General features: G+C 35.5%; 1 protein-coding gene and 1 long non-coding RNA gene across 4 annotated transcripts in view; one reads left to right on the top strand and one right to left on the bottom strand.

Annotated features, from left to right (window-relative positions):
* LOC101890183 (prolyl endopeptidase FAP) overlaps positions 1–16835 on the bottom strand; it is a 94673-nt gene extending 77838 nt beyond the window's left edge. The window contains exons 1-2 of one of the 3 annotated variants that reach the window (XM_059128024.1): positions 16635–16835; positions 15983–16102 (exon numbers count right to left, since the gene is read on the bottom strand). The gene's annotated coding sequence lies outside the window, so the exon portion shown is untranslated. Of the gene's footprint in view, positions 1–667; positions 847–4170; positions 6901–15982; positions 16103–16634 lie in introns of those variants that run through there. The other 2 variants (XM_005177988.3, XM_059128025.1) reach the window with 2 other exon arrangements.
* Positions 12599–14678, top strand: LOC109611720 (uncharacterized). Its single transcript, XR_002194074.2, has 4 exons — positions 12599–12998; positions 13454–13838; positions 13984–14199; positions 14276–14678. It is a non-coding gene; the product is annotated as an uncharacterized LOC109611720 (long non-coding RNA).
* Positions 16836–19367: the final 2532 nt, after the last annotated feature.

Below are 19367 nucleotides of genomic sequence, written 5' to 3'. Positions count from 1 at the left end.
TTTATTTTTTTTATGGAAATTGTCAAATTTGTACCAAATGGTGGAGGGTATTAAAAGTTCGACCCGGCCGAACTTACACCTTTTTTACTTGTTTTACTTTAGGACCAGATAACATAATGAGTTCAACGTCTGAATTATTGAAAATTCCTATTCAAATGGTACAAAATGGTATGGCATCAATATTGGAGGGAATTTAACTTTAAGGTATTACATTACATTATCAAAAGGTACAACATTTTTAAAACTGTGAATTTGAAATTACGCATCTGCCACGTTCTTCAATGTTTGCATATCTTAACATTTCATCGGACTTCGGACCACTTAGAATGGTACTTTCCCTTAAAAATATTCAAAAATCAAACTTGTCACACCGTATTACTTGAATCAGTCTTAACTCAGATTTAAAAATTAGCAATGTCGATCCATTCCCTTTCGGACCTCCCTATAGGGGCAAAGATTTAAGAAACAAAAACTCATAAATTGATGGTCGATTTTCTTCAATATTAGTACAATTTAACTTGTTTAAAAATAAACAAGTAAGCAAAGGCTATAGTCGTGCGGGGCCTACCATGTGATACCCCACAACACTACAATATGTTCGAAGTTCCCTCATATCCAAATCCATTTTGAAAGATTTCGTTTTTGAAATAATGTCAAAGAGCCTTACCCTTAGTTTTTTGGCCCGGAGAATTTGGCCAGTATTTACGCACTCCGTAGTTTTGTAAGTATTCAAAACAATTTCACACGAAAGTTGTGGTCCATTTTACAGCTAAATATAATCCAATGGTCATCCAAAATGCTAGACTTCTTCCTGTCCTTAACTCTCTTCTGATGCGAAATTCCGTGTCGATTAGTTTTCAATTGTGGCCTATAGAGTGACTACAAAATTAGAAAAAATTAATTTTTTTTAGTCCATTTGCACCTTTAAATGTACATCTTAATAGGCTTTAATTCTGACCCTAGCCTTACCTCCATGCAAAATTTCGTGAGGATCCGTGAGGATAATCGGCAAAAGGGTTATATAATAAACAATAGGGTTATATTCTGACAATAGGGTTAGATTCTGAGGATCGGTTTATAATTGCGACCTGTAGCTTGATTACAAATTAACATGGACAGACGGACAGGCGGACAGACGGGCGGACGGACATACATAGCTAGATCGACACATCTCGGCGAGACAGATACACTTTCCTATGTGGGAAACCACTATTTCGAGGTGTTACATAATTTTTGGGCTAATCAAACTTATAATACCCACAACACATAGTCTTGTAGGGTATAAAAATAATGATGACTCAATAAGAAAAGTCGTTTAAATTCAATGCGAATAGGAAAATGCAACTCTTTCATAAAAATGCTTATATTGAGGTGAAGCCCACAAAACATGAAATGAATATTAGGGGTTTTCCACAAAGTTGAGTCCAAGATGGGAGGACAATATGTACTTAGTAGATAGCTTTATTCTATCTCATATTATTGTGCCATCGTTCAAACTCCACTTCGCCAAAATTCTTAAATCTAGGTACACCAAACTACGTACATCGCAATGATCTTGTCAAGATTTGTCTCCGATTTTCTGAAAACTTATAGATATATGTCCATGCAACGATTTAGTCCAGACACTGCATGTGACCACAAAAACAAACTAAAGGCAAGCCATATCTGCGGATTGCATAAGGTTTGTCTATATATAGCTATATAAACGGTCATGTGCTGAAGGTGTGCCGGAGGATCAGTTTCTAACTTGTTAAGTGCAATTTTAAATTCAAAGTCTAGAGTCTCTTAATGAAATGTTTGGGGATCTCTTGGACTGTGGCCTACAAACAACCCTACTCTTACACTCATTGTAATGTAAAACGATCCACAGCCCAAAACGGAATCTCCATTGATTACTGAAGCATTTCGACATTATTAATGACATATTCATGTACTACTAATTAAAAATTTAAAGTTTCTTTTTATTTGTATTTCTTCCAAATGTAATTCAGACAGCATTAATTTAAATTATGACTTTATATAAGGAACACAAGAGACATGTGTTCTGATTTCATTCCCAGGTTCAATTAGTGACCCACAAATACCTATTTTCCGATATGTTAATAGGGAAATGCGGCAAAAATCATCAAAATAGTGAATAACGGAAGGTACCGCTATATGGGGCTATACAAAAACGTGGACCCATACATACATGGTTTCGCCACCGGAGCTAGAACCCATTATGACCAACAAATACCAATTTTTAGACAAATCCGAGAAAAAATGTGACTAAAACAATCCAAATACCGAATATCGGGAGGTACCGCTATATGGGGCTATACAAAAACGTGGACCTATACATACAATATTTCGCCACACGACTCATTTTGACCCACAAATCCCAATTTTCAGAGAAATCCGTGAAAAAATGTGTCAAAAATCATTAAAATACCGAAAATTGAGAGGTACCGTTATTTAGTGACTATACCAAAACGTGGACCGATATATCTCATCTTCAATACCAACCATCCTAAACACAATACAAATTGTTCTGCTAAATTTTGTCGCTTTACGTCAAATAAAAAATGTACCCTCCTTTCAAAAGGAGGGTACAAATTTCAATACCCTACACTAGTAGGTAACAAGTAAAAAAGCAGGTACCGTTATATGGGACCTATACGAAGACTTGGACCTGCATACAAAAATTTTTGTCATAAGCTTTAGTATCCATTACGAACTTCAAATGCCAAATTTGAAACAATTCTGGTAAATAATGTCGCTAAAGTCATTATCGTTGTATGGCTATATGAAAACGTGGACCTACATGTCCCATTTACGAACTTAACCTGCCTATTGGCAAAAATAAACATTTCTGCGATTACAGACAGGCAGACGGACCTCGCTAAATCGACATAGAATTTCACGCTGATCAAGAATATACATACTTTGTTGTGTCTTACATGAGTATTTCGAAGAGTTACCATTTGGAACGAATTTGGAAATAAAATCCTCAAAAAATTCTGTTAAAATTTTAAAATACTGAATAAAGCCGTTATATTGCTGTCTATATGACGTGGACCTACATAGGCTTTGTTTGTCATAAGCCATTATCATATTCGAAACTTGAAATAAGCGGTGAATAATATAGCTGAAATCAGCAAAATATAGTATATAGGGAGGCACCGTTATGTCGGAGCTGTGCGAAGACCTGGGCCAGCATAGACAATTTTCTGCTATAGGCTGTAGCATCCATTAAGAACATCAAATACGACATCTCAAACAGTTTCAGTGAGTATTTTAAGTAAAATCGTCAATCATTACCTCGTCAATCAATACCAAATATTGGGAGGTACCGTTATATGGGGGCTATATGAAAACGTGGACCTAAATGGTCCATTTACGAACTTAACCTGCCTACTGGAATAATAAACATTTGTGCAAAATTTAAGCCTTCTATCTCAATTCGTTCAAAAGCGTGATTGCAACAGAGAGACGGACAGACAGAATATTTATATATATATATACATATATATATATATATATATATATATATATATATATATATATATATATATATATATATATATATATATATATATATCATGCTGATCATGATCATACATCAACATTTGTCATTTGTTCACTTTTTCCCGTAATGTTTGACATGTCACTTAAAAAATACCACGGACAAAACTTCAAACTAAAAAGTATTGTTCATCACATTCGGTTTGGTGGAAAAATATGTACTGTATAGTACAATTGTAACCATAAAAGTGAAGGGTATTGCGTAAAGCGTCATATATTAGAATTTATAAACAAAAAGCCTTATTTACACTGAACATGTTTTCATAAAAGGCGTTATTGCCAATTTCTTTGATAAAACGTGTATTGCAATTTTTGTTTCCAAATATTGTCAACATAGTCCATTGAACCCCCAAATATTATAACATCCTCCTCTCCCACCCCCTCATTAAGAATAAAAAAATCATTTCACATACAAACATGAATGCCTGTGTGTGTTCGTGCAATGACAACATAACCGACATGTGCTGCCTGCCACACAACTCCCTCTTCCCATTTCATTCATCCATTTTCAAGTATTTCCCTATTTTCGATTCTTTCATTTTCCGTCTTCTTTTCTTGTGCTTTTCTTATGATGTTTCAATTCGTTGATGATAACGGGAAACTTACTTTGCTCTTTAGTTGACGTTTATTTCCCTTTTGGCAGCTCCTACGTTTGTATGTAGCTGTGTATGTAATTTTGTTGTTGTAGTTGTTTGTTTTTGTTTATGAAGTTTTATCTGTTGTTAGCATTGCTCTTCTTCTTCACATCGTTATTTCATTAGCATGGATCGGCTTGAGGGTTTAGAAATTCCACACAAAACAAAACTAAATTTATATCGCGTTGGATAGGGAGCGAGGACGATTTTTTTTTTTTTTTTTGAATTAAATTTTTGTTCCAACCGGAAACCGCATGTTTACGCACGCATGCACCACTACAAACACTTTTCTTGTCGGTGAGGTGAGTTGAGAACTAAAATACCTCACTTGCGAATACATTTACACAAAGCACAAACACTTGTATGTGTATGTATGTGTTGGACTCACTTCGGCTTTCGAGTCACGCGTTTACGCCAAACGCTGAGACAACTGGTGGCTTGCACACACTCACACACACGTCCCGATGTGACACTGACACACTAGCTTTGACGCACTCTTTGTTGGAATTTGTCGCAACGCTACACGACGTAAAGTGATTATTGCACTTTCACTAGGTAACGTCCGGATTCTTTCACTGTTCCTTTGAAGTTGCAGAACCTCTGGCTTGACCACATAGACCTGGTCAGCCTTTGTCGATTTTTCTTAGGATTTCGCGTACCCGCAGACACACACACGCTCACAGAGCAAGAGAAAACGAAAGTATAAAACACGCACACAAACACTTACAACAACAGCAATAGCAACATCTGAACCGGAAGTTAATTCTTCTTGCCGTCGTCTATTCCTTCTTTTTGATTTACGTGCTTCCGACAACACTTGCTTGCCAGCGAACACCGAACAACATGAAATGTAAGACTTGGCCGACATACAGCGGAATGTACACAATCGGATGGCAGCAGCAACGAAGGCGATGGCGACGACGCCGCGTCAACGCTGGCAAGGACGACGACTGCGACAAGTGATTATAATAGATGTTCGAGATTTGATAATAATTGGTATCCGAGGTTAGTTATCTTCTAACAGACGCACACTCACACAAGGGGGTGGAGGAAAGAAGGGGTGTCTAGGTTATAGAATTTGCTACAGCCTCTGGAGTAGAAGCAACAACGACAGCAACACGGATGCGATTACTTCAGGACACAGGTGAGCAGATGAATCTCCCAGCCAGTAACTTGGCACATGGGAGTTGGGGTCGAAACCGGGCTGGTGCGAGAGAGCAAGGTACACGCCGGAGAGTGGGGGTTAAAGATGCGAGGCCCAGTAAGAGCCGGGGGAAAGCACAAGCTCGCCACAACGTACACATAGACGACGTTTGTATTGCTTTCGCAATCAAGTGAAGAGCATGGGTGCCAACGAGGCTGTTGAGCTGGCCGGTAGAGCAGCACCAGCACCGACAGTAGTCCGTGGTCCTCGCTAATCCAATTCTCTCAGGGTTGGTTGGTAGGTTGTTTGCTTGGTTGGTTGATTTGCCTGGTCGCTTTCTTGAAGCACCAGATGGCAGATGGCTGTAGGCTGGATGTTATTTTTATTTGGTTCCTTTAGACATGGGGTGTTTGTCTGCCAGTGTGTGTGTATGTGTTTTTGAGTATTTGAAGAAACCCGTTTTCGTCGCCAAAGAATTCGCACACAAAAAGGAACAACAACAACCACAGCGTTCAGACCTAGCCACAACAAACCGAATGCTGTTCCCGCTGCTGATGCATTGCGAAAGGACTTGACAGGATGCTGAAGGTTAAACAATTTGCTTGTCCAAATCTCTCCAGTGATCCAAATACCGGGACTAGCTGACATACACACGTGCGAGAGTGTGATTGTGGATTTGTTCAATCCTCTATTTCCGTTCACTTTTTGATTCTTCTTTCTTTTCTGTTCGTTTTTATTTTTAATTAAATTCTTTCGTAGCACATTAACGCATTCTGCGCCTTTGATTGGCAAAATTTGAATTCACTTCACTTTGATGTTATTATTTTCCGTTTTTTTTATTTTTTGGGAAATTTTCTTTATTTTTCTTCGGCCGGATGGATGGTTGGATCCTTAGACCAAATTCCGTGGTCGTTATGTACAAAAATTGAGAAAATTTGTACAAACGTCTGTATGTATGTTTGTATATGTGCGTGCGTGTGTGTATATATGTTTATCTATCTTATTTTTGTATTCTTGAATTATTCGGAAATATTTCTTTGATTTTTTCTTCTTTTTTGATTTTTGTTTTTTTTTTCAACAACACTCTTCAATGTCACCACCACACATTTTTTTCAATTTTCTCATCGGACTGCTTTTATTTTTACAATTCCTCTTCTTGGTCAGCCAATTAAATAATAGAATTTTGATTTTTCTTTCGGGCAAACCACAAAAAAAAAAACAAAGAAGGAAAATTTTATAGGAAAATGGAAAACTGGGAAATCACAACCGCAAATGTATTAGGCTGGCTATAGCGCGTTTGAAGGGAAGGAAAACAAGACGGTTCTCTTGCGTCGACACGTTCGCGTTTTCTGTGGGTGACATTACCCAGCAACAGCCAATCCGGGACTGAAAGCTCTTGGCTGCTGCCGCTTTGCGAAAAGCACCATCATCATTGCTTGGCCATTCTCTGGGTAGCCGTTGTTGCTGCCGCTACTATTGTCGACGTCGGCGTTGGCTCAACTCTGAAAGAGCATTAAAAGATGTACCATAGCCAGCGAGAGAGAATGCGCGTTGTATGTGGCCTTAGATGAGAGTGTGTGTGAGTATGTGTGTGTTACTGGTGTTAGTGTTGTGTGCCTTTGAATTTCAATTTGGCATTCGCTTGCACGAGGCACATTGGTGTGTAGGTGTATTGAGCGAGCAGTATCACAGGAGCTGCTGGTTTCGAATGAGCGATTCCTTGCAAAATTCACACTTTAAAAACATAATCTACACAGTATTTGGAAAACAATTTTATGCGCAAAATGCGTATTATATTAAACTATCTGGCCCAGTCCGCGTTGCCGGCCCGAAGTTTTAGTTTTTAAAGCATAATAATTCACAAATCTGGCTCACATAAGTGATACAATTTTTAGTATAAATGATGACTCGATTAAATAGAAATAAATACGTCTTTTAAAAAACGGATCCTATTTTTCAGTAAGAGGTTTTAATTTTAGAGTTAAAAATTTAAATAATATAGCATATATATTCAAAAGTATACATTAACTGTTTACAATAGGCCCATGTAAGATGGATCTCTACCCCCAAAGTAGCCCAAACACATATTTTAAGTCAAATCGATTTTTTATCAAAACCTCGAAATAGGTAAAATCAGGAGGTACTTTTATATGAGCGCTACTCCGAAACAATGATATTGAAAAATTTCCGCGAAGAGGTCTTCTACCAGAAGCTAGATGCCAAATTAGGGCAAAATCAATTGAAAAATGTGACCAAGACCCTGGTAATAGCTAAAATCACCGGACACCTTCACATAAGAGTTATAATGAAGCATGGTCCTATACTTTTAATTATTTGAAAAAATTTGTTTTTTTTTTTTATACCCACATTTTAGGAATTTTAAAGGGGCTATATCATTTGAGGGGCGCTATGTCACAATGTAGACCAACCTGATACATATTTTGTACAAATGATTCCTCATGTTACCCATAGGACTGTATCACAGTTAAAACATTATCGTAACTTTTGCGGAGTATAGGGCAAAATATTTGCGGCCCTTTGTGTATGATTAAGCTGTATAAAATGAACTTTAAAAAAGTTCTTTTGGGATTTTTATTTACCAACCGAAAAATTTCCTAACCCCAAGATTGTCTGCGCCGCAGTGTAATTACTGACGATAGCGCATAGTGCCCGTATGACGTTATCTATGATTTAAGGTTACTTTTAAGGTTTCGGAAGAATTTCCGAGTATGTGAATCTTTTTCTTACTATATTTTAAATTCACTCCACCATTATTTGTATTGTCTGCATATTACAGTGCCTCTTCATATTCGGTATTTCACTGATTGAAGTCCCAATAAAATTTTGCATTTTGAGTTCTCATTGGATGGAGTATTTCCATATCTAATCAAAATTGAAAATTTTGGTATGGCAACCATATAACAGCATGTATAGATAATATGCAAACTTTCTCGATTTTCTCGGTTTTTTATTTTAATAAGAATTTTCAATTCCAAAAGGAATTCTGAAACAATTCTACACAAAATTCCATATCATAATAGAACAGTCATTTTTTTCAGTTCCGCTATTTTTCTCAACATTTTCTTTCATAACAACGTTTCCACTGTAATTACAAATAACTAAAAGAAAATTTGAGTCAAATCGGCCCAGTTCTGAACTGATGTGTTACCATAGACAAATGAAGGTATAGACTAAAAAGTTTTAAAATTTTCCCTTCCGGCAGATGTCACTATTGTTGATCTTGGGCCAGTCAAGTCACTCAGGGCTAGTGAAGTCACTCGACTTCGAAAACAATTTATTCATTTTTTTGCTATTTAAATTCTATATTTTTATATTTCACGGCATATTTATATCATGTAAAAGTAAACAAAGTCACTGTTTCGTTTTTAATTGATAAATAATAAAGAATCATAAAAATATTCAATATTTTGTATTTTGAGAGAATTGAGTGAGTCTACTGAACCTCTCTCACAGCATGAACGACATCTATTGAAGCACTTTTTTCGAAGATAACAGATGAGACAACTTTTTAGTCTATACCTTCATTTGTCTATGGTGTTACTATACTGTGGCCAGTTCCTCTCAAATACCTAGGGTGGGGGGAGAGTCAAGATTACGTCGTATACTAACTGTGGAACAGATATCTTCATGATTTTTGGCAAATATTAGGATTTTAGATAAATCTAATAAAATATCCACATAGTTCCAGCCGGTCTCAGCCGATTCAATTACCAACGAACAACAATTGGTTTATATATAGATTAAAAAGTAGGCGATTTTAGATAAATCGAAATAGTGGGCGTAAAAGTAGGCGTGGTCAATATTTTTTTTTTTTCTTTAAAAACCTAACTCGGGGTATAACGAACGTTTGTACGAAAAGTTATGCAAATCGGTTTAGCCGTTCTGCAGAGGCAATTTTCTTTCACAGACTCGAAACAATTCCGGTTAATGATGTCACAAAAATCATCAAAATCACGAATATAGAGAGGTACCGTTATATGGGGGCTATACGAGGACGTGGACCAGCAAAGACGGATGGACAGACAGACGGATGCACATTGTTAAATCGTCAAAGAATTTTATGCTGCACAAGAATAAATATACTTTGTGGCGTCTCAAATGTATATTTCGAGGTGTTACAAACGTAATGACAAACTTGAAAAACAGATGTCTCATAAAAATTGTTATATTGTCCACACTTTTCAAAACATTATACTCTTATCATGCTTAGACCTGTGCTTACAAAAGACGGGACCAATAAGTTCTGTATTCATGGGCAAAACACCAAAATTTGTCAATTAAATTGGTTAATCTTCCTCTCCCTTATTCGTGTGTTTATCCTGTTCTTCTGTTTTTAAGTAATATTAAATTGTTTTTCATCAAAACGCAACCGCTTTTCTTTTGTCCGTAATGTCAAAACTTCTCATCATTTACTGTCGTTGAAAAATGCTTGACAGTGACGATAATGGGTGGACGGCATCGGTGTACTCCTTCTCGCGTCTGGTCCAAATTGTCGAATTGGCATTGAACTCATTACAGAAAATTGTAAGATTAAATTTTTCTTAGTACAGAAGGATTTTGGCAACATTTTTCAGCTGTATGTTCTGGCGTTTTGATCCTTAAAGGCTGACTTAAAATAAAACATCATTTGAGGACTACACAAAAACTAACACCATTGAGCAAACATCCTTAGGAAAAGGACATAAAATCCCGAATTGTAAATGTTTAAGCCCAAGTAAAAACAAGTTAAATGATATCAGTCGGCCGTTTGGTTCAACCGACAGATGTATAACCTCAGTCTTGCGTTGTGATTATTCAAAGTGTTGGCCTGAAGGAATGGTCCAATACTGTCCATTTCGCATCTGACCTCAATCTTATATAAATAACCTAGCAGGTTTGGACAATCTAATTCTGATTTAAATAATGCGATGTGTGAAATTTTGAGGAGAATCGAATGTTTCGCATTTTATAAGCATTTTGCAAACTTTAGACCCCTTTTGTATGGGGTATACCAGTAGTAGTGGACTGATAAATATCATATTAACACCGGATCTTGTCTTAACGGAAACATTGGAATGTCCGAAAATTAAAGACGATTGGACTCTTACTTCACATTTTGTAAGAGTCGTGATTATTGGAAATGTTGACATATTGTAGGGGAGGTAATTGATGGAGTGGGCCGATATATTCCATCCTCCCACCAGATCATATGTTGATAGAAATACTAGAATGTGCGAAATTTGAAGTCGATCGGACTCGTTGTTGTTTCGCATTTTATAAGAGTTATAATTATTCAAAATGTTGACCCTGGGGGATATACTGGATAGAGTGGGCCAATATTGATCATTTTCGCATTGACCTAGCACTGATGCAAATATTAGGATTTGCACAGTTTGAACAAAATCGAATAATTCTTTCACTTTCTGTGAGGTAAAATATTTTTACTGAAAATTTTGACCTTTTGTGCGGGAGGTGCGAGAAGGAGTGGACCGACATTGACATGTCCGAAATCGATCTAAGTTTGTTTTTTTTTGACAATAATTTTACGATGTACCTAATTTGGAGCAAATCGGATATTAGGGACACCCTAAACTCCAAATGTCTTGAAACGAATTTGGTCCATTGATACCTGGGGTCCAAAACCGTTATTTCGATAAGGAACGTTTTGTCTTTATCGAAATTTATATTGAAACGCCGAAAATAAGAGATAAGAGATCCATCCTATTTGAACTGATATTACGTTTTTTAGACAGAATAAACGTAAATCAGATGAGGTTATATATAGGACTATATCCAAATCTGAACCGATCTCTGTAAAATTTAGCTATATCTGAACCGAATATCATCAAATTTAACACACTTTGTTCCATTTCTGTTGAATTTGTTCGTAAGTACCGAAATATATTCGATTCGGGCCTATACTAACCATTCGGTGCAAAAGAATCTTGAAATCGGAGAAAGATATGTATGGAAGCTATATCCAAATCTGAACAGATCTCGATGAAATTTGGAAATTGTATTGCTGAGCTATATTTGATATATTTCCTCAAATATCGTTGTTAGGGAGTGTATAATACGTCCGTGGAGGACCAAAATAGCAAATCAGATGGACAATATATATCGGAGCAATAGCTATATCCGAACCGATTTTCACTAAATTTTACATACTTGTTCCTAAGCTCAACTTGAATGATATAACACATTTGGTGCTCAATAAAAAGCAAATCGGACGAAAATATATATGGGAACTATATCTAACACGGGTTCGTCTTTGGGCCAAACAAATGATTTGTGCAAAATTTCGTCTCGTTCGCGTTTTAAATGCGACCTGTACATTGTTTATAAAAATATATTAACAGACGGACGGACATGCATGAATCGACTCAGAATGTGATTCTATGCAGATCATTAAAAGGAACTATGGGTATATCTCGCTTCCCTCTCTATGTTACAAACAAATGCACAAAGACATAATACCCTGACCACTATGTGGTGTAGGGTATAATGACAAGACAAGGTAGGACATGTCAATCAACTGCCTACATTGTTTTGGTAGTCTTGTAACGTCAAAATACATATGCAGTTTTTGTATGTGTATGCATTGTTTTGAATAATAAAGAAAATAATTTTGAAATTTTTTCAAAATCTGTTCAAATTTAAAAGTCATATTCAGAACTTTTGGGGAGACTAGCTTTTACTTTTTGGAATGGAAAATAATTGTATTAGGAATCTTATTAGGAACCCAATATTGTGAAAAATCCTCGTCGTTCAATTCATTGTTCGCGATTTTCTCCTGGATTACAATATCGTGAGAAAAGTGTCAAATAATAACAAGTAAAAAACCAGTAAAGAAAGTCTTAAAGTCGGGCGGTGCCGACTTTATGATACCCTACACCACTTTGCTAATTTAGTAGAGCTCCGCATAACAATTAAAAGTTTTTATGAGAGAATTCAATCATACGCGCTATGATTATAATTATAATTTAAAGTTATGCCGAAGTATTTGTATCTTTTAAATTCGGACTTGTGTTGCCCATTTGGTGCACAAATCATTTAAAATCGGATAAAAATATATATGGAAGCTATATCCAAATCTGAACCGATCTCGATAAAATTTAAAAACAGTTATACGTACCATATCTCAGAAAGACCCACAAAGAAATTTGTTTTTGTAAGTAATACAAGTGTCAACAACATATAAACAATAATAGTTGTGATCCAGAACCTACAAATTATTACTAATTAGTACTAATTCTGCTACAACGCGTTCCCGTACTCCAAAAGCAAGCAAAACTTGCAGCTCTCTCGAAAAAAAAATGGCGCTGAGTGGTGCACATTTCTGCTTGTTTTAGCTACATGAATTTGGCCGAGCAGAAATGTGCATATTGTAAATTTGAAATATATTTGGCAGGGCTAGCAAGGTTGAAAAATGTATTGATACATTTCAATGTTCGCGCGTCACAACAAATGTAAAGAAAAAAGATCAACTTAAAAACTAAAGGTAAAACTAATATTTGTCGTGCAAAAAACAAAAAGAGAAAATATGGAGCAACTGATGTATTCACTTTTGGATGATTCCAGCAGTGAAGAGGACTGGCTGAATGAGGAATCAGACGAAGAAAACGTATTGGAAAACATTGCAAAATATGTAAAAGGTAAATTGAAAAATGAAGCTTAAAACCAAAAGTGGGATTTTTTACAGCAGTTCTCCTGCTGAGACCAAGATTCTATTGAGACGATTGAGTCGGGTTTGCCTACAAATGACATGAGTTATGTTGCTCCCAACTGTTGGCCATTTATGGGGCGTGTTCCGAAGGAGTGCGCAAATATTGTTTATTTCGCGTAACAACGAGCCTATATAGAGTATTTTCTTCAGGTTTTGAAGAATTAGATTTCTGGAAAATGTGCAAATGTGCGTGTAAAAATTTTGAAATATATAAAATTTGAAGAAAATCGAGCACTTCTTTCCAATTTTATGGCTACAGAGGGTATATATGATTTAATACTACCAAAAGTATTAAATCATATATACCCTCTGTAGCCATACGGATAAGTGTATAAAATCATTATAGAATCTAATTAACTGAGTGCCATCCTCCTTATTTTACAGGTAAACGTCACTCGATACTCGGCCATAGTGTGAATGTAATATCCAGCTACACCGACGAAGAATTTAAAATGCACTATCGTATTTCGCGAAGTCTTTTTAAAATTTTGAGCGATAAGTTTAGCGAAAGACAGCAGTACAAACATCTACGCTCAGACAAACGACTTTAAAGCGATGAACATTTGTATGTATTTTTGTTGTTTGCGGGTCATGAAGCCTGTAGCTATAGAGATCTTTCCGATAGATTTAATGTAACCATATCTTCTGTAAGTCGTATTATAAAGCAAGTGACTTACTTTTTAAGTACACTAAGTTCACAGGTGATAAAGTGGCCTTCAGCAGAAGAACGACAAGTTTCGAGTGAATACTTTGAACTGAAATACTATTAGTAAGTGAAAATTGAGCTTTTTTTGTTCCAAACAAAGAGTAGATTTAAGTAAAGATTGCTGCGATTTTTATAGATTTGTACAACTGACAAATACCAATATCATCGAAATTTAAGAAAATTTTTAACAATTTTTATTATTTTCTAGGTTGTATTGATGGGACCCATGTTATAATTGATCCGCCAAAGGATGGACGAAATGATTATGTCGACCGCAAAGGACATTTTTCATTAAAAGTCCAAGGAGCGTGCAATGAAAAACGAAATTTTATTAATGTGTTTATCGGATACCCAGGGTCGGCACATGATAGTTGGGTTTACCAAAATTCGCCATTATCTCAAAATTTAGATAGCAAATGTGGAGGTAAGAATTTTTATATTATTTACCTCAATCAGTCAGTAATATATTTTCTAAGACTACTTTCTTCTTGGTGACTCAGCATATCCATGTAACAGGTATCTTGTCACACCCTACCAAAGGTAAACCAAAGATTTCGGCAGCTGTACTATTGCAAGCTTCGAGGTGTGAAAAGCTCTGCCATTTTATAAGGGCGTGTTGCGTTCCGCACAACCTAGCAAATGAGAACGATTTCGATTTTGATGAAAATAGTGAAGAAGAACCTGAAGTAGATGCATCTTCAGATCATCAAGACATGTCAGCCAACAGTGCAAGCCGAGATATTTTGTGCCTTTGAAATTCGAGAAAACATAACAGGTGTGTATTACGAACAAGTTAAAAAGTATCCATCGGTTTGCCGACAGATTGATACTCCCGCCTTTATCCGTTTATTAAAATATCTTTCGACATGCTTTATTCAAAATTTCGAACCTTTGAGGGAAGCTAACGAGGGAGTAGGACAATTGCGGCACATATCTGCAACAACATACATATATATATATAGAAAGTTGAACAATGACTTATGTGTACAATTTTAAAATAATAAATATTTCTTTATTAAATTCAAAAATGTTTTTTTAACTGGTATTAATGTAATTAGTTCCTTTTGGAAATGGAATTATTTAAACATATATTTTTCTTTTTTAAACAATGCTATCGAATGGAATTTATTGAAAGGTAGACATGTTATACCACACAATTAATTTCTAGTGTTGCAGATATGTGCAGCAATTTTTTCCAATGAATCCATTTTCCGATCATTGCGTCTACCTCTGGCTTCCATTTTTTGCAGCACAGCCGAATGAAAATTCTTTTTTCTTTAACAATTTTAACAGTTCGTTTCTGCCTATGAAATGAAAATTGTTTAACGCAATTTGCCTATGATAATGTTGTTTTAATATTTCGTTTATGATACCTTTTTTAAAATGGGCTTGGTACATAAGGGAACATCTGAAATATAAGAAAACTTATATTTGCTATTGCTATTTTGATTTTTGGTTTGTAATACCTTTTTTTAAAGCCTCATTTGAACACGAAGGAATGTCTGAAAAAAAGTGGAAATGTAGATGATGACAATGTAATTGTGTATCATTCTAGAAGATAAGGTTTGTGGTTGTAGAAGGAGTAATACTTGAATTTTATAATTGGTTATGAGATATAATGTTCATGTGGATTTGCGACATTGTTATCATTTTTTATCGATCTAAAGTCTTTAAAGTAGTAGGGATATTTTCTATGATTATCAAACTAAATATGTTGGAAAATGTTCCTTAGTACCGAGAGCTTTATTGCAAATAGTAATTTGGAAGGCGGATTTCAGATAAGGTGTTTATGTAAGAGTTTTTTAAAAAAAATAAGCAACATTTGTGGTCATCTATTGTGTGTCAATAAATAAGTATGTTGGTTAAAAAATCAGGTCAGCAATGTATGTGGAGGGAGGAGACACAAATCAACCAAAGTAAAATTGTTACTTCTCACCAATATCACCAGAATCTTCATTAATGTTGAGGTTATTGCCATCCCTTCCTTCAGCATTCTCGCTATCAAGGACAGAGTCTGGGTTTAGCGATTTCCTTTCACCCAATATACTTTCTAATTCTCTATATCAAAATGTATAAGAATACAAAATTCGAAAGCCTCAATTTTAAACCTATGCCACAACATGCATTGTAGTGGATAGTTCCTTATACTACGTAGTGATAACAATTCATAAAAAAGTTGGTTAAAATCTTAAAAACTAAATACTTACAACTCAAAAGGGCATGTTACTTTATTCCTGCCTGTTAAAGAGTTGTTGAGCTTCATTTTTTTAAACCTCCTTTCCAACGATCGAAATTTTGTGTGTACTTGATCAGGTGTAAAACAATATCTAAAATTGGATAAGAGATAAGTAGAAGTAATACGATTATGGAGTTCTTGGCGATACAAATATGGACCGCCTAAAAAAGTGAGAAAGTAAAAAAATGCATTCACAGTATCAAAAACATTTGGGATCTTTGGGAATACTCTACTTTAGTAAAAACTCTTCTATATTTTCAAAATGTTCTCTAGAGGTTGATTCTGGTAAAGTATGTTTTTCTTGGAGGACGGACCCGGGACTCGCCGGTTTACTTCCAACATGCTACAATATGTACTTTTATCTTTCCTGGGTCCAGGAATTCTTGTATCTGCACCATTTGGCCACTTGTTGGATAGGTATTTTCACAGGCTTCCAAATGTTGTCTATGTCGGGTTTATGGATTAGGAACTAAACCGGAAGTTGGTCCTGGACTTTTAGGTCCGAAATCCGGGGTCCCGGTTCCGCTCCAAGAAAATCGTTCTTTACCGGAATCAGTATAAAAATCTCTATCTCTGGAAAAAAATTGTCCTTATTTTACGATTGAAAACATATGTCTACTTACCCAGTCTGGTTAAGATGTTCGCTTATTACTGCGAACATTTTCTTTTTATTTTTTAGGTTGGCTGCCTTCCCAACTTGTGGCATTAAGTCTTCTAGCACACTTAACATTAATTTAACCGGTGCCTCCAACCATGTCAGCTTCTCCGGGGTTGGGGTTTGAGAAAACTCCACCTCTTCAACGCATTCTGAAAACAAAGCTTTCTAAATAAACAGCATTCAAAATTTATTTTAACTTAACTTTATTATTTTAACTTACCGTCTTCAATACTCATTTTTTAAATTTTACAAAAACAGTACTTATTAACAATAAAACATCAATATATGATTTATAATTTTACGAAATACGATTTTTCTATTAATTCACATTTATATTGCGCTTTTGGATAGCTTTTTTAAAGCCATTATCCGACGGCTACCTTTCTTATATTTTAGAAGTTCATTTAAGTATTTTATTCTAAAGTGTATTCTACATTTAAAAAAGAATTGTTTAATTCTGTCATCAATGGCAACGCTCTTGCTCTCCTGTAATAACAATGACGTCAGATTTCGTGATGATAATATCGAATCACCATAAAATGCTTTGAATATAAGTTCTAAATTCTTAATATACTCCAAGAAGATCACGGAGTATTTTATTAAAGAATCTTTAGACACTTGGTCGACCCACGTAAATGTATTTGAGCACTGTTCATGGTTTTCTAGATTGAGCTTTCGAATAATATAGCCAGCTACATATGCATTGATTCTTCTAAAGTACGCCTAGTAAGATGTTCTCCTTGTTTCTGATTTTCTGACTTTTGGTGAAATGATCTTCATAATGATTGCATTGCATAACAACTATTTGAGTTATTGTTTGCTTGGACGCTATATTTTTCTTGTCTTATTATATTATTATGGCTGGGGAGCCAATGAAGAGAAATTATTTTATAGTTTTAATTTTTTTTTTTTTTTTGTATTTTATTATAAGTATTAAAAACTTAGGTTTTGCTAGCTATGTAATATGATTTTATGGTCTTAGAGGCCCTGTATTACACAAATGAGTTTGAATAAAATAAATAAATAAATAAGTTTAAGCAAATGTGGAGCATCGGCAAATACAAATACTTTGCCCTTTCCTAGAGCAGGATTTTCGAACCATTAAATCACATATTTACGAGTTGAAGATGAATATGATAAACCTAGGAAATAAAATTGAAGCTACACCCATGTCTGATCGGATTTTAATTAAATTTTACAGATGACTTTCTGATCTATATGTTATATCTCGTATCAAATATCAGTGTTATCAGGACAAGTTACCGCGATTATCGCTTAAGTTTTTGCCATAGCGATCGGTTTGTAGCTCCTATTTCCGAAACCATGGCCACAACTATGAAAAGCAAAAAATATTGGTTGTCTCTGTGCTGTGTGCTGTGCTGGTTTCCTTACATAGACCCCAGCAGTGATACATTCGTACAATTCAGCAACCTTCATTTCGTCAAAGGCCAGTATGCACAATTTTTCATAATCGTTAAGATCGTAATTGCGGTTCATTAAATCAATTGAATATTCAATAATGCCTTCATTCAAATTAAATTTTTTTAAACAATCGCTGCAATGTTGATGCGGCAATGGATATCCAATTTTCTACAGGTGCCTGTAAGCTCTTGCACCAGCCGCATGCAAACAAAGAGCATTGGATATGTCCTCTCATTTCCATTTTACAAAACCATCACAAGCCATTTTTCAAATCTGTACCTCCGATTTTTTTTATATAATTTATGACAGCTTCAGCTTTTTGCTTTCAATCTTAAGTTTCATGACATCATATTCAGACTTGAGATTTTTCAATTGATCAATGACTTTTTTGAAGCGGAACACATTTCTTTATGCCTATTTGTTTTATTGATATTACTACATTTGCAAAATTATTAACAAAAAAAACCAAGTAGTCTTCGTGTGTTGTGTTTTGAGTCAATTGCAAAAATCACAACCGATTGATGCAACTGTTTCATTGGATTTATTAACAGCAGATTAGAAAGTATCACCATTCCGTTTATCAGCGGAACCTATGAAGATGCGTCTGGCCGAACTATAAGTACCAGAGGGAGTATCCGATTTGGACAACAATTTGCACATCATAATATTCTTTACCACTCTTCTACAGAGCCTTTATCATACACCACAAAAAAGCAAATGTAGTATCCAATTTGTTTTTCATTTCGTAAACTTCGCACTCTTTTGGTACCTCCCCAACAAAATGTTAAATAAGTATATTTCTCATAACATTCGAAATTGGGTCTTATGTGAAACTGGGGTATATCTTAATAAACTTAGCCTTTTCCTCCTACATTTTAAATGTTTTCTTCAAATATGTATATATACAGTAAATGTATACAGGCGGCAGTCATTTCTAAGCCACTCGTCCGACAGCTCGAAAAGTGGTTCGTGAGCTTGGACATTCCAACACGACTCAGCACGCGCCACCCAAGAATGGTTACAAAATGAGGTTCCTCGCTTCATTTCCAGCGCACAATGGCCACCAAAATCTCCGGATACCAATCCGTTGGACTATTGTGTCTGGAGTATTTGGAAAGCAAGGTTGGCACTAAAAAATACCAAAGTGCCGATAACCTCAAGCAAGCACTTCGCCGGGAATGGGCCAAAATACCGCAGAGCAACATTCGGGTAGCGTGTGACGGTTTCATTGGCCGTTTGAAGACCACAATCCATGCCAAAGGTGTCCAATTCGAAC

This window comes from Musca domestica, unplaced genomic scaffold, assembly GCF_030504385.1.
Source record: "Musca domestica strain aabys unplaced genomic scaffold, Musca_domestica.polishedcontigs.V.1.1 5, whole genome shotgun sequence".
NCBI classification, from domain to species: Eukaryota; Metazoa; Arthropoda; class Insecta; order Diptera; family Muscidae; genus Musca; species Musca domestica.
The sequence above is the reverse complement of the archived record's forward strand: the minus strand, read 5'-3'. Positions and strand labels throughout refer to the sequence as shown.